Genomic DNA, 6,415 nt, shown 5'->3' with positions numbered 1-6,415 from the left:
ACTTTAACTTCCTGCTGCCCTTCGTTTTGTCGCGCCGCGGTTCAGTTTTTTGCGTGAAGCTGACCTCTGACCTATCACATAAACTCTGTTAAAGGGGTAGTTCTGATCGTTTGAAGTGGGGGTTCTAACAAACAGTGTCTTACCTGTTGCAGATGGCTGGTTCTGAGCAGATTGGTGTCGTTTTACTGACACTTCTTCTTCTCTTGTTTTATTGCAGCGCCGATGCTTCTTTAAAAAACAAATATATATAAAAATGAACGATTGAAGCAAATATCGAGGACACGGCGTAAAAAGTTTCTCCTCATTAAGAGGCAATTTGTTGATTTCAGAGACAATATTCAGCTGCTGCGGCGGCCATCTTGAATTGGCTTGATGAGGCGATGACTAATTGGACTAGCTGCTAGCTCGTCAGTCATATTCTGTCTGCAGCAGGTCAGATGTTGACCTTCCTATGAAACCCCACCTCAGGATGTTGGAACTGTCCCTTTAAGGTGTCCTCTGCGAGACAACGTGTTTTCATCGAGTCATTAAAGGTCACAGTTTGGTGATTTTTATTTTACAGTTTTGAAGTCTAAATTGTTGTTTGAGACCTTTGACCTTAAAAGGTTCAATTATCGTCTTAACGAACCAGAAGGTGCTCTGCCCAGAAACTAACAGTTTGTTTCTTTTCCCCGAGGAAACTAAAACCGTCTCCCCTCTTGTTCCCGCCCCGCAGATCATCCTGAAGTGAGCGCCGGGAAGGAGTTGGAGTTCCACGAAGGAAACCCCAAACAGCCCTTCTGTAAATACTACCTGGCCTCGGCCGCAGAGGTGCAGCAACCTGCATGTTAGAGCTGTGGCGTCGTGTGACGCACACACAGGACACACAAAAACCTGATATCTACTGTATGTATCGCTCCGAAACTAAATATCCTAACTACTCTGATGTACAGAAATAACTTAACGCTATAGACCGCTGGGTTTGGTTTGCACCGCTGTGAGGGTGATGAAGAGGAGATGAAGAGGAGAAGGAGAAACCGAAGACCCGCTCACAAACACACCTTCACTCTCTTCAGAAAAGGAAGTTTTTGTTTGTTTCGTCCTGAAAGTCGAGGCTTGTGTCGTTCACGCCCCCCTAAACCCCGCCCCCTTTCCCCTTCCACGCCACGACGCTGTTAAGACGCCACAGCGAAGCTCGTTCTCCCCGTTTCCTGGAAACACCCCCCCGCCCCCGTCTTTTTTTCTTTCCGCCAAGCAAGAAGAACTCCGTTTGTCAAGGGGGGGCCGCCCGGGTCCGGTCGGGCCACCCCCTGCCCCCCCCGGGGTCACGTCAAGGGCTCAACGAAGCTGGACGTGCCCAAGCCTCGTGTGTGTGAGTGTGTGTGTGTGTGTGTGTGTGAGTGTGTGTGTGTGTGTGAGGGTGTGAGTGTGTGAGTGTGTGTGTGTGCGTTGGGATCAGGATGGTCTGCCGGACAGACTGCGACTTCTCGGCGAGGGCGAAAACCAGTTCTGGTAGGAAAGATGATGTTTTTGTTTTTAAAGGAGGGAATTAAAGTGCTAAACCTAAACAAAAAAACACAAACCAGGTGCGTTTGGCGACACCGTCAAGCAAAAAACTAAAGGATGACTTGAACTTGGACCGGAGGGCTATCCGTGACCGTCGGTTGTCTCTCACCGATAATCCTGTTTCCATTTAGAAAAACTGTAGAAGTGCCTGAAAACCCAGAGGATGGATAAACGAACGCTCGTCCACGACGCACGCTCCCGGAGCGTCACAGACGCACGTCGCCGCTGTCGGAGGCGGCGAGGAACCGAAGAAACGACCGGACTGACGAATCAGAAACGAGCTCCGTGGTTTTTTTAACCTTGTTCCTCACGTCGGTTTGAACAGATCTTTGTTTCGAAGCGGGGTTCTCAGCGGGCAGCGTCTTACCCGCAGCTGATCGCCGCAGGCTGCGGCGCGTGGACTAGCCGTTAGCTCATCAGTGGCCAAATTAAGGTCAAACAAAAAAAACAAACTTTAAACGAGTTCATAAAACCCTGAATTTAACGAATGATTTTAACGGAAAGTTTAAAACAAAGAAGCGTGCGTCTTTTTGACTCAAATACATGGATTAAACCAGGGGTTTTCAAGCTGCGGCTCGGGGGCCACACGCGGCCCCTCAGTCCCCCTCCAGTGGCTCCTAGTTTAGCAGTTTTCTTGAACTTTATAAAAACATCTGAGTAAAACAAAAATAATACGAGGAGAAAAACGATCAGCTCGGTGTGATTCATTTATTCATTAAATTTTACCGTTTTAAACGTGTTTACGGCGAGTTGCTGGCGGGAAAAATCGTCGTAAAGCAAAGTTTTCTGCTACGCCACAAGTACCTAAAATTAGGTGTTTTGCAAACAATAAGGCTTTGATTAAATGTAATAAAAAGGTTTAATTGTTCAGCAGTAATTACTCTGACACTATCAGAATAAAAGCATGTTTTATTTATTTATTGCACAGTTCAGCGTTTAAATGTTATTGAGAGCAGTTTGATCTCTTTTAGCTTTAACACGTAAATTAATCTAATTAATTTATGACAAAAGCAGGTTTAAAAAAAACAAACACCTAAATAGTTGTCGTCTTTTATTTAAAGCTTTAAATCTTTTTTTATCTGGCGTGAACGTTCCTAAAACGCAGACGATGCGTTCGAGTTCTACGTTTTTTTAAATTAACTCGTAGCTGAAGTAGAAACCAGCCGTCACCGTTGTCGTTAACGTTTGATTTACTCCGAGGCGCTTTAATCGAACACGGAGACTTAAACAGCTCCTCAGAACCCCACTCCAAAAGCTCTGAACTATCCCTTTTTTTTACCGGGAGGGACGGGAGAGCGTGTTGTGATCTGTGTGGCGTATGTGAAGTGTCTCTTATTTTGAAAGTCCAGGTTCTAAAAAGTGTTTGTCAGAGTTTAATTTTGAAATTTTCTTGTGTCTCCTGTTAACCACCTCCTCCTCCCCTTCTTCCTCCTCCTCCTCCTCTTCCTCCTCCCCTTCTTCCTCCTCCTCCTCCTCTTCCTCCTCCTCCTCCTCCTCCCAGAACAATCAGTTGTCTTTAAGCCAAGATCATAAAATGTTTTTTTTTAATGAAAACAAAAAACGGCGTTTTAACTCGGCGCTGCCTACATTTTTTTCTCAGATTTGGATGTAACTTCATGGTGCTCGACCGACATCGACAATCCGGCGGTCACGTCTCGAGCCTTTTCGNTTTGGAGAAAAGGGAATTTTTATACATAAAGGAGAGAGTGTGGAGGGAAAAAGGAGAAGAAGAAGAAGAAAAAAAAGAAGAAGAAAAAAAACTGAATGTAACTCATCAAGCTGCTCCTCATCCTGCGTCGGAAAGAGGAGGTGGGGGCGGGGCTTAAGAGGCCACGCCCACCCACCGCCACACCTATCGATAGCCTTCTCGCCGAGACAAAAAAAGGATGACAGTGTTGCATTGAGCGTAGTTCTAGAGTTGCTTGTGTTGTTGGGTTTAAAAAAATAAAATAAAATAATAATAATAAAATAAAATATTGTATAGACGACATTTTACCAAAAAAATAAAATAAAAAAAGATGTACTTTTCACTCTAGCATAATAGTATTTCATAACAATATTAAGTTGTCGCGAACGTCGCAGTTACTAAAGTTGGGTATTTTTGTAAATGACGTTAAGTTTGTTTTTATTTTATTTAATTTTATTTGTTCTGTTTTTGTTAGAACTCTTAGATGGTAAAAGAAGACAAACATTTCTGACTCCTCGCCGAGATCGAAACCTGATATTTTCATTAGCAGATCTAGTGCTCTGACTGTAACACTTCTAGATTTAAATTCATCGATGTTATATAGATTACTTATAAATCTATATATATATATAAATATATGTATATGTAAGGAATAAAAACTCTATAAATTATTAAGTTCCTCCCTGATAAAGGACCTTTAAGTTCCACACCGAGACGTTTCGTTTTGCGTAGAGTTTAGGATTGCACTTTTTTTTTAAATTTTATTTTAAGTTTGACTTGCTTTAAGCGTCGCCGTCCCGGCGCCGGCGATTCGTTCGCCGCGTGGAGGTAAGCGACGCCATAATGAATGTTTCGAGCGATTCAAAGGAATAAAAAACCCCGTCTGTACGAAACAAAACCAAACTGTCCTGATGTGGAAAAACAATCGAGGCTGTCGGGTTTTTTTTCAAAACAAACAACATAAAAAAAAGGACGAAGCACTTTTTCGATGGTCGACTGAGTCATCCGAACACTTTGCCTTATCTTGAGTCCATCGTGCTTAAAGGTTTCTTAAAAGCTCTTATGAAAATGTATGAAATACACTTGAACTGCTTTTCCCTTCTCGGATCATTTCACTTTGAGGATAAATCTTTATATATATATATATATATATATATTTTTAAGGTTTTAATGTGGCCACAGAAAATAAAAAAAGAGGACTGCGACGGAGCTGACGTTCCAGCTGGAGCCGCTAGAGGGCGCCACACCGGGGCGTGATTGTTGTTGCAGTCTGTACCTTTTAAAGACAGAAAATAAAAAAATCACAATAAAACCCTCATTGGATTCACGGTTTCAAATGTAACCCTTTTAAATGTATTCTTTTGCATATATTTTGTGCTATTTTATGTTTATATAGTCAGACGTTTCTTTGTTTTCCAGCGAGGTAGTGTAAAACTGAAAGAAAGAAATAAAGAGAATAAAATGGCTTCTTCTTCTCCTTTACCTGGTGTCTGTTTTAACCGGGAGCTCGTAGATCCCCGGGGGGGGGGTTTCTCTGGGAACATTAAAAGGCCGAAGACTGCTGGAGGAAAGCTCTGATGCATTATTTATTTTTATGTCATTTCCGGTTTGCTGCAGCAGAGCAGCTGTTTGGAGAGATTCTATGAGGGGTCATTAGTGCCACTTTGACAGCACGTGTTTCATTAGGACTCAGCAGCTGGTCAGTTACAGCTGATGAAGAAACCTTCAGCTTACAGAACATCTCGTCTGTAGAAACAAATTTTCCACAAAATGAGGGAGAATGTAAAAAACAGCTCCCACTCTAAATCGGATGAGCATCCTTTGTTTTGTTTTTATACTATGTTAAAAGATCTGAACGGCTTTGGTAACAGATTAGAAAACATTATTATATACTTAATTAATATATGTTGTAGGAAGCTCTTAACAACCTTAGATTTGAGAAACGGGTCTTAATCATGGCTGGATTGACGAGCTAGCAGCTAGTCGGATCGCTGCCGTCTACAGTTCCCTCAAACAGTTTTCTTTTTTAAAATCCAGTTTTACATTAAACAGTTATTTCTGGCTGAAACTGATATATGTGCCGGAAGTGCTACAGCTAGCTGCCGCTGTCGCCATTTGCTTTCAAGCACCCGTGATGTTTTATGTAAATAACTTTAACGTGAAACTGATGAGCTGACCGCTCAGACTAGCCAACAGCTCATCGGTTCGAGGCGCCCCCCTACAGGCAGGAAGTGGTGTGCGCTGTGAACGCTACGGGTTTTACAGGAGGGGGCACATGTGCACCCCGAACCCAGGACGCAATTCCTCTTTCAAGCTGCAGTGTCGGAACAGATCGACCAAAAAAAAAGCCTGGCATCACGTTCACCAAGGAGAAGGAACTATTGTGAGCAGCTATCTACAACAGGTAAGATATTGATGTGATGATGGCACAGGTAGGACTGAGACAGAAGTTGAAGCGAAACGGACACGTTCGAGTGTCTCTGGTGAGCAGCTCGGTGGTATTCACAGGACTGAGGGCCAGCCAAGCAGCTGTGTGGGCTGCCAGCGGTGAGGATTGGGGGCTGCGGGGACAGGTTCCTGTTTGAGGAAGAGTAAAGGTGGGAGGTTTCTCCAGGCTCGCTGAGTCGCCGTTTGACACCACGCCGGCGCCGCAGCTCAGACCCCAGGGGAGGATGTTGAACCCCAGGTGAGAAGAGGTTTTAGGATTTCAGGGTACAGGGTATGTGTACAACTGATGAACTTTTGGGGTAAATCCAATTAAAAATGGCCAAAACAGCCAGCTGTATTTCAAAAACAACAACAAAAATGGCTGCATTTCAGACAGTTTTACAGATATTGAGCTAGAATCTGGTGAGTATAGTAGCTGAGAGTCATTTTTCTTTAGAAATCTTTTTTTTGTTTGTTTAAAAACTCTTTTTTTAAAAAATTAGCCATTTTTTTCTGCCTGCTGTTCTAGCCCTTGAAAATCCCTTCGTATAATATTTGGCGTCACTATGAAGCTTTGGGATTCTTTTCTTTTTTTTAAATGTAGGGCTGGAATTCCTGATGACGTCATTCTAAACAGATTTTTTTTTAAAAATCAGATCTTTAAGCGCTCACTAAAATCAAATTTGAACAAACTATGCTTTTGTTTTTTTGACGATGGTGAATTTGAAAATAACGAGTCACAGTGGGAAAATAGTC

At 42.8% G+C, this 6,415-nt stretch overlaps 1 long non-coding RNA gene across 1 annotated transcript in view; it reads left to right on the top strand.

Moving 5' to 3' along the window:
* The window catches only part of LOC112451505, a 4,244-nt gene extending 2,153 nt beyond the window's left edge, over positions 1-2,091 (top strand). The window contains exon 2 of the long non-coding RNA XR_003040336.2: positions 716-2,091. This is a non-coding gene — a long non-coding RNA (uncharacterized LOC112451505). The remainder of the gene's footprint in view (positions 1-715) is intronic.
* The last annotated feature ends 4,324 nt before the right edge of the window (positions 2,092-6,415 follow it).

Source organism: Kryptolebias marmoratus, linkage group LG23, assembly GCF_001649575.2.
Source record: "Kryptolebias marmoratus isolate JLee-2015 linkage group LG23, ASM164957v2, whole genome shotgun sequence".
NCBI classification, from domain to species: domain Eukaryota; kingdom Metazoa; phylum Chordata; class Actinopteri; order Cyprinodontiformes; family Rivulidae; genus Kryptolebias; species Kryptolebias marmoratus.
This window is presented reverse-complemented; position numbering and strand designations above follow the sequence as displayed.